This window comes from Orcinus orca, chromosome 9 (assembly GCF_937001465.1).
Source record: "Orcinus orca chromosome 9, mOrcOrc1.1, whole genome shotgun sequence".
In the NCBI taxonomy this organism is placed as follows: Eukaryota; Metazoa; Chordata; class Mammalia; order Artiodactyla; family Delphinidae; genus Orcinus; species Orcinus orca.
In genome coordinates, this window is record NC_064567.1 from 89,106,788 (window position 1) to 89,116,347 (window position 9,560).

The 9,560-nt window shown below is 46.4% G+C and overlaps 1 long non-coding RNA gene across 1 annotated transcript; it reads right to left on the bottom strand.

Moving 5' to 3' along the window:
• Positions 1-241: 241 nt before the first annotated feature.
• On the bottom strand, positions 242-6,669 carry LOC117203318 (uncharacterized). Its single transcript, XR_004486027.2, has 3 exons — positions 6,586-6,669; positions 2,517-2,579; positions 242-1,338 (listed from the first exon to the last, which is right to left on the bottom strand). It is a non-coding gene; the product is annotated as an uncharacterized LOC117203318 (long non-coding RNA).
• Between the last annotated feature and the right edge of the window lie 2,891 nt (positions 6,670-9,560).

Here is a 9,560-nt window from a genome sequence, read left to right on the forward strand (position 1 = left end):
ACCTAACACAATATTGTAAATCAACTATACTTCAATTTAAAAAGAAATCCTGAGGTGTATTGTCCTATATTTAGATAAAGGATCCAAGCCTCACTGAAGTTATATAACTTGCCCAAGATTATGATATGTAATTTTATGAGTGATTACTCTGCACCAGGTATGTGAATGCACTCACAATAACTGTATGAAGAAGTTACTATGATTCCCATTTTGCAGATAAGGAAATGATGTCTTACCGATAACAAGTTCTTGCCTCCCCCAGGTCACAGACCTCCTAATTAGTCCAGCTGAAATTCAAACTCATGTGTTGCAAGTGGGGTTCTCTAGGAAGCAGACTCTGAAACAGAATTAAGGCTGTGGGTGTTTATTGGGGAAGGCCTTTAGGATTAGCACCTCTGAAAAGAAGAGAACAAAGAGACCAAAAGACTGGGAGGCCCATCTGAGTTGTCGGGCCCTGGGCCAGATAGCCAGGCCTTTATACACCTGCCTCAGTCAGTCACTGGATGTGGACATGGCCTTGGCGGCGGGGGGCGGGGCAGCTCTCTGCAGCTGAGGCAGACCTGGAAGGGCTAACAGCTGACAACAGTCTGCTGTCCACACTCCTCCCCGGAGGGGCCGTCTGGGCAGCACATCTCCACGTCCCGCGCACTGTGTCTGTATCTTACTGCAGCGAATCATGTATCTTCTGCTCCACCACGGTGGTGGGGTCCCGAAGGGAGGCAGTCGACTTTGATGGAGTTGTCATCGTCGGGGTGCAGAGTGGTGAGCTCAGGCCCCAGGCCCCCCAGGGAAATGGGCACCAGGCTCTCACCCCTTATATATGCCTCAAATAGCATCAGCTAGAAAACGAGAAAGGGGTAGAGGCTGACAGTGCTGACTCCACAGTAGGGTCGGTCATCAAATGCTTGTTGTTGATTGACAACGTCCAGGTGGCCTAGGAAGGGATGTATCAACACACGTGCAGACCCAGCAGCTGATCCAGGCGCTTCTGCTACGTGGCGACATCTGAGCTCCTGCTGCTTCGCACTCACTCTCCGCAGACGCCACCTGAGATGGCAAACCCCCCTGGTGTCCCCAGTGCCTGTCTGCCCTGCCCTGGCGGGGCAGGCGTTGAGAGGGCTGCTTTCCGTTTGGAAATACAGTCTGCTTGTGGTATCTCAAGCGGTGATAACAGCAAACTTCCAGCCCGAGGTGGCAAGAAATTCTCATACTTCTACTTGAATTCAGAGAAGAGCTGACTTGACAGAAGGCAAAAAGCAGATGAGCTTAGCTCACTCAGGGGCAGATGAGCACCAAGCCAAGCCAGCTTTCCGCAGTGAATCCTTCTGCTCCGTCATCCTAGTTGTGCGTGGAAGAGAGGCAGTGAGATTGCAGAACAGGAAACACGTTGCCTGGTGGGCCTGTGACTGCCAGAAACCTCAGCACCGTCATCTCCTCCCTGTGCTACAGTCACGTCATTGCCTTGGACGAGCCATTCCTCACCCTGGAACAGCACCTCCCTTTGGCCTCAGTCAGCAAAACCCAGCCAATGCCTCAGTTCAAATTCTCCTCCATCAGGACTTCCCTGGTGGCACAGTGGTTAAGAATCCACCTGCCAATGCAGGGGACACAGGTTTGAGCCCTGGTCTGGGAAGATCCCACATGCCGCGGAGCAAAAAAGCCCATGCGCCACAACTACTGGGCCTGCGCTCTAGAGCCCAAGAGCCACATCCACTGAGCCCACGTGCCACAACTACTGAAGCCCACGTGCCTAGAGCCTGTGCTCCACAAGAGAAGCCACCACAATGAGAAGCCCACGCACCGCAACAAAGAGTAGCCCCTGCTCTTTGCAACTACAGAAAGCCTGCGCGCAGCAACAAAGACCCAATGCAATCAAAAATAAATAAATAAATAAGTAAATTTAAAAAAAAAAATCTCCTCCATCAAACCATCCATTCCCATCCTCCTTCAAAAGTTATTTCTCTTTTAATTCATTTGGTAGCTACCACAAAGCAGCGGGAGTTCTAACATTTTAAACTGTGCATAAGAATCACCCCAAGTGCCTGATTAAGAGCCAGATCCCTTGGCTCAGGCTCCAGACATGCTGATTCATCAGGGATGGAGAGGCCTGAGAGTCTGCATTTTCATAATCAGCCCTGATATCCCTGATGAGCTTGGTCTGCAAAGGGTACTTTGAGAAGAACTGGCATCATTATTTTAAAAGATTTCTTCCCTCCAAAAGAGGATGATGCACGTGCTGTGCATCCTCTTCTCCTCCTCTAAAGTGCATGTTTAGATGCAACAGGAGATAGAAACCCTGCCGTATCCATTGGAATCTCTCCTACAGTATCTAGGGTAGCAGTTTGCATACGGTGGGTGCTCAAACATTGTTGGTTGGCCATCTAAGAGTCTTTTTGGTGTCCTGGTTCTCTTTTTTTTTACTCTTCCAAATGATTTGAGGTTTGTAGGAAAGCCTACCTCTCACTCATGCTGCGCCCCTATTTCCCACCTGGGCTCCCTCACATTCCAAGACCTACCTAAGCCACTGAGCTCCGCCCTTCATCCCATGTGATCCGCTCCTCTTTTAGTAGATCTTTCAGCTGTTTAATGAGAGATTTTGGCAGGATTTTAAAAAAATCTTTATTTTATAAAAGATGATATTTTATTCTAACTTTTAAAATATACATGTTCATTGGGCATATTTTAGAAAATAAAAGCATTAAGAAGCAAACTTCTCTGTAATCCCCATTTCCTCGTCAATGCATTTTTCACATGCCTGAAAAGATCCCGTTTTCTGGGGACTATGTCAACAGCCTTCCTTTTCCTTTGGACCTCCCCCTCTTTCCTGAGAAGGCTGGCGTATTATCACAGATTGAGAAGGGGGACTTGAGGGGAGCAGGGAATCTAAAGACTGTTTTAAATGAACAAAACTTGTTCTGCAATTTAGCCCCACCTATCAAAAATTAAACAAATATAAAACTAATGGGACAACTTTGACCAAGCACACTGAGGAGAGGACAGATGTTTGGGCAACAGCATTTTAGGGGTCTCAGTGTCTTCTTGCTGGCTTTCAGAATCCACTTAGCACAACAGGTGGATGAGTAAGAGAAGGTAGGATAACATACATAATACTGACAATAAAATAGCAAACATGTATTACTTCCTGTGTGCTGGGGACTGGCATAAACATGCATTCACTTTAACTTCACAACAGCCCTATGAGATAGGAATTATTACTGCCACCACTTCACAAATGAGGAAAATGAGTCACAGAGAGGTTAAGTAACTTGCCCAAGATCACACAGCTACTAAGTGGCAGAATTGGAATTTGAACCTAATCAGGCTCCACAGTCCATGTTCTTAACCACTAACTGCAAGTTAACTTGTGTGCCAACAATTATAACATTTTAGTCATTTAAAGACCTTAAGTAACACTGCACTTGAACTTCTGTCCAAGGTCCCAAACATTCTAGACTGTTTTCTTGGGAGATGAGCCTGCAGTCAAGCCTCAGTCAGACAGTGGTTCCACTCCCAATCATCATGGCCCAGTCCTGTCTGACAGAGCTAGCATGCAGCCTGCTTGAAGAAAATGCTTCATTTATCCCTGGACTTGGCTGTTCTCCTGAATTCCTTTAGTCAACAAATTTATTGAGCAACTACTACGTACCAGGCATTATTCTAGGTTCTTGGCCCAAAAGATGGGTGAGCTGTGTTGTTTACCCATCATGGGAGGACTCAGCCTCTATGGATCCGTGGCCATGGATGGAAAGGAAAAGTGGGGATGGGTTGTGTGTTCATACATGAGAAGCTGCTATATAACAAGCAAGTCTGGCTCTAAAACCAGCATCCTATGTGACCAAAAATGGGATATCTGAAGTATAAGAAACCCAAGACCTATGTGGGTGGTAAAGCAAGCATTCTTTGTTTTGCTCCCAACAAGAAGAGCCATAAATAAAACCACTGGCACAGCCGATCACCCATCCAGCACCCCATCTCCTGGCACTCTGAGCTGTGCGAGAATGGGCCCTGGTCCCACGGTGCTGATTTGCATAGCCATCTCCTCCTTCTAGCTTCACTGCCTTCTACAGTGAATATTTTCTCTAATTTGCCTAAGTATTCAATGCTTTCATGTGCTATCACTGAAATAGTCAACTAGTACAATCAGTGAATGCCACAGACAAAGATCTGCCCTCGTGAAATTTACATTCAAATGGGGAAGGCCAGCAAGAAACTAGAATACAGTGTAAAAAGTAAATAATATAGTATGTTAAAAGGTGGTAAGTGCTATGGAGAAACAGAGCAGGGAGTCAAAGATGCCAAGGTGGCAGAGGAAAGGGGTACAACTGTTGATAGGGGGGTCAGGGCAGGCCACACTGAGAGGGTGGTATTTGAGCAAAAACGTGAAGGAGGCAAGGAAGTTAGGTGTGAAGATATCTGGGGAAGAGCATTCTTGACAGAGGGAAGAGCTCGTAGAGAAACCCTAAGGTGGGAAGTTGCCTGCGGAGCTGAGGAACAGAGAGGAGGCCAGTGGGATTGGAACCAAGGGAGCATGTGGGGATAAGGAGGGAGGTAAGGCCTGCCAATCCTGCTGGGTGGCTTAGACCTCATGGACTGTCTCTTACTCTAAGTGGAACGAAGAGCCACTGCAGTGTTTTGAACAGAGAAGTGAATCAGGTTTTAACAGGATCTCCCTGGCTGCTTTATTGAGAATTGTCCACAGGAGGCTGAGGAAAGAAGCAGGGAGACCAGTTAAGAGGCCATTGTAGTAACCCAGGCATGAGATGACGATGGCTTGAACCAGCCTAGTAGTAGAAGTGATCAGTCAGGATGCTTGTGGAAATGAAACAGGAGGGAATGGAGCAGGGCACAACCTTTAAAAGAATGACATAGCCATAGGACATGACGAAAACCAGTTAGAACCAGCTAGGTCCAAGATGGCGGAAGAGTTGACTTCCAGTGGACCCTGAGCCTCATTATACACTCACGGTAATACATTAGCATGCTAAATGACACGCCCACCAGTGCCACGACAGTTCTGAGGCTAAGCAGAAAAGGTCAAAAAGTGGGCAGTGGCCCAATTCCTGAAAATCCCCGCCCCTTGCCCAAAATAATTGGAATAATCCTCCCACTCATTAGCCTATGAAATTACACAGCCCATAAAAACTAACCAGACCATATTTGGGGGCCTCTCACCTTCTGAGCTGGCCCATGCTCTGTCTGTGGAGCGTGTTTCTCCCAAGGCCTCTCGCCTACTGAGATGGCCCGCCATCTGTGGAACGTGTTGTTCTCCAAATAAATCCACATCTTACCTATCGCTTTGTCTCTCACTGAATTCCTTCTGCGACAAGACATCAAGAACCTCAGATTCACCAGGAACAGAAGGGAGAGCATATTGCTCAGAAGAAGTAGCTATGCTGCATTAACAAGACACCCCCAAATCAGCAGCTTACAACACCCGATTGCCAGTGTGAGTCGGCTGTGGCTCTCCTCCCTGTGACTTGGCTCTGGGGCCAGTCTGGCAGAGCTGCCTCTGTCTGGACCATTGTGGGCCATCACCTGCTGGGTCTTAGAGCACCCTCTGGAAATGATTTCCGTCGATTCTACCCACACTTATTGGGTTAAAGCAAGTCATACGGCCACTCCTAAACTCATCAAAGTGGGGATATTTAATCCTGCAAGGAGGGGCACAGCCAAAAGGGAAACTGGATTATTGGGTGAAAAGTAATACTATTGGCCATAGAGAGCCAACAGAATTTCCTGCTGGATTGGATGTGGGGTGCGAGTGAAAGAAAAGTGTCAAGAATGACTTGAAGATATTGGTCTGAGCAACCACAATGATGGACAGCCATCAACCCAAATGGCAAAGCTACAAGGAAAGTGGTTTATAGTAGAAGGTCAGGAGTTCAGTTTGGGGCGAGCTCTCCATCAGACACCCAAGTAGAGGCGTCAAGTGGGAGGTTGGATAACACAGGTGTGGATTTCAGGTCAGACATCTGGACCAGAGGCAAAAATTTGGAAAACGTCATCATATGGTGGTACTTAAAGCCACAAGTCCAACGCAATCACTAAGAGTACATCAACAGGGCTGAGCCAGAGGCATGCCAACACCAAGAGTTAAGGAAGAAGACAAGGAACCAGCAGATCAAACTGAGCCTGAGAACAACTGAGCAGTGAGGAAACCCAAAGAAGTGTTGCAAGACCAGATGAAGACATTTTATCAAAGGAGAAAAGATGGGCCAATCTTGTCAACGCCTATCAAAGACTGAGAATTTTACTATTGGATTTTACAGTGTGGAGGGCCTTTGGTGACCTTGAGAAGAGCAGTTTCCATGGGGTGGCAGGAGTGAAGTCTGAATAGAAAGTATTTGTGAGAGAATAGGGAAGAATTAAAGCCAGAGTATAAACTACACTTTGATTTTTGCTAATATGAGCAAAGAAACAGGGGATAGTAGGGGGGATGGGGTCAAAGGGGGTTCTTTTATTTCCCTTTTAGGATGGGACATATGATAGCACAGAAATAAATGCTGGTGGGAATGGATCCAGGAGTATATCAGAAGTTAGATAAGAGAAAGAGGAAAGAATTGCTGCAGTGCTATTCTTGACTACCTGAGACAGGATGGGAGGGCTTCGCTTTTGACAGGAGCAGAGATGGTCCATCCAGGCAGAGAGAGGAAGGATGCAGATGCAATGCTGGTGGATGGGAAGAAGTGGAGGCAGGCATATTAAAATTCTCTTTTTGTTGCTTTCATTTTCTCTATGAAGTAGGAAACAAGATCATCAGCTGAGAGTAAAAATGGGGAAGAAGAGTTGGATATTTGAGGAGAAAGGAAAAGTGTGAAATAGTTACTCAAAAAGGAAAAGTGTGAAATAGTTACTCAGAACTGTGGTTGCCGCTGGGGGTGGTGGTACAGGAATGGACTGGGAAGGGACTTAAGGGAAACTTCTGGGGGTGATGGTAGTATTCTATATCTTGATGGGTATGTGGGTTACACACTGCATGCGTTTGTCAAAATCATCAAACTTGTAATCTGTGCATTTCACTGAGCCTAAATTATCCCTCAATTTAACAAGAAGGAGAAGAAAGAAGAGGAAGACAAGGATGGGAGGGGTGGTGGGACAGGGAGAGGAGAAAACTCACCCAGGAGAGGGGAAGAATAGATGGAGAAGTGTGGCATTAAAGGCCCACTTGAAGTTAATGGTCATTAATTCAATTAACATCCAGGTGATGGTGCGTTATTCAGCTCCCACATTTAGCTGCACGGGTGCAGGGCAGAGTTGGATGGATTCAGGACTGTGGTTTTGCCAAGCAGGTAGCGTGAAGTGGAAGACGTATGCAAGGGAGTGTTTGTAATGATTGACTGCAGCGACTGTGGTTTTCAAAATAAGGCTGTATAGTGTGTGGACTGAATATCAAATCCATTAGCAGACTGAAATAGACACCGTGGCTGTCAAGGTAGAAACATCCACGTATTTTAGAGAAAATACTTTCTTTTTGTTGATCTGTCTAGTAATCTGCATCACCGATGCTTCTAATCATCTCTGATTGCATCTTATCCTGTTAAATGTATTCATGTGCTCTTTGGAGATCTACTCCAAGGCAAAGGCCCTCCTTGGGGGGCACAGACAGAAATACACTATTCACCACGTGCACATTCTCTGGCTATCCACCACGTGGGCCAATGATGCAGCCATCTTTGTCTTTCTGGGTTTCAGGTAGTAAATTCTGCCACTGCCCTCCGCCAACACTGGCCTCATTATAGATGCAGTGAATAATGGCCCAGGGGATATGACTCCAATAGTGCAATCAAGTTTCTTACCCCTGTATACAACCTTTTTTGCCTAACATCTTGGCTAATGTCTGAATGTCACCAGAATTATAGTCTTCCAGCTTAAGGTATTAATCATAAATTAAAATTCAAGTAATCTTGGGACTTCCCTGGTGATTCAGTAGTTAAGACTCCAGGCTGCCAATGCAGGGGGTGGGGGTTCAATCCCTGGTCAGGAAACTAAGACTCCACATGCCACACGGTACAGCCAAAAAAAAAAAAAATCAAGTAATCTTGTTATCAATAAATTATACTTTACACTTGAAATTTTCCCATCCTACCTTCCGAGCTCCCGCAATGTTTTAACAGAAGGGCAAAGAGTTGGGAAGCTCCTGAGACAAAGAGTTTCCTCTTTGGGATGATGACCTTCGTGCCCCTCTCTCCGCTGAAGACCCCACTCATGGTCCCACAGACCCTCCCTTTTCTGCCTTGACCGTGAAATCCAGCTGCCCCAGTGCACCTACAGCAGCCTGTTTGGGACAACTTCTTTACTGAAGGGTCAAGGTAATTTTAAAGGGAGTGTAGGCGGGGAAAGTTTAAGCTCAGGGCTAGATTTGATTTTCTTCAGAGTCCAAAGGCAATGGGAACCTAAGATGTTAACTCTTCACAACAGGGTTCTGCTTGGGCTCAGGCCCAATCTGATCACGTCTTGAATCCAATGCCCTCATGTCTAAGCATCTCCCTCAAAGAGACTCTTGCCTCTAGTTTTCAGAAGGAAAATCACCCCTTCTGGAAAATTATGCCCCTCACTTAGAGGGATTCATTTTCACCCCAGAATCCAACCCCCTCCCCCTACTAGAGCACATCCGACATCCGGGCCTTTCAGCAGGGTCTTCAGTAAGACCATCTACAATTAGACACTGACGTCTCCACATTCCTCTAGACGACCAGGGATTGGAAGGGGAGGGGTGTCCGGGGTGAGCACAGTCTTCCCACTCACTCTCCTTTTGAGGGCTCCCCACAAGGGTGAGCCGAGGGCACTCGCCTGTTTACTGACACCTACTAGTTCAAAGATGGACCCATTACACCACGTCCATCCATACATCCTCCAGGGACAAGCATGATTTCTCATGAACAGCCTAAACCCACAATGAGGAAGAAAATATTTACTAATCATTTTTCCTTCCACAGAGTCAGGAAGTCACATTACTACACAGAAGATAAACTAGTTTCTTTCTCACTCCACATTCTTGATGGACACTTCCCTAGTTAAAAAGAAAAGCTTTGAGATACACGCAATGTTCATAGCAGCACTATTTACAACAGCCAAGACGCGAAAGCAACCTAAATGTCCATCAACAGATGAATGGATAAAGAAGATGTGGTACATATATACAATAGAACTCCAATCAGTCATAAAAAAGAATGAAATAATACCATTTGCAGCAACATGGATGGACCTAGAGATTATTACACTAAGTGAAGTAAGTCAGACTTGAAAGACAAATACCATATGATATCACTTATATGTGGAATCTAAAATAAGACCCAAATGAGCCTATCTACAAAACAGAAGAAATAGGGCTTCCCTGGTGGCGCAGTGGTTGAGAGTCCACCTGCCGATGCAGGGGATACGGGTTCGTGCCCCGGTCCGGGAAGATCCCACATGCCGCGGAGCGGCTGGGCCCGTGAGCCATGGTCGCTGGGCCTGCGCGTCCGGAGCCTGTGCTCCGCGACGGGAGAGGCCACAGCAGTGAGAGGCCCGCGTACCGCAAAAAAGAAAATAAAACAAAACAAAAAAACAGAAGAAACAGA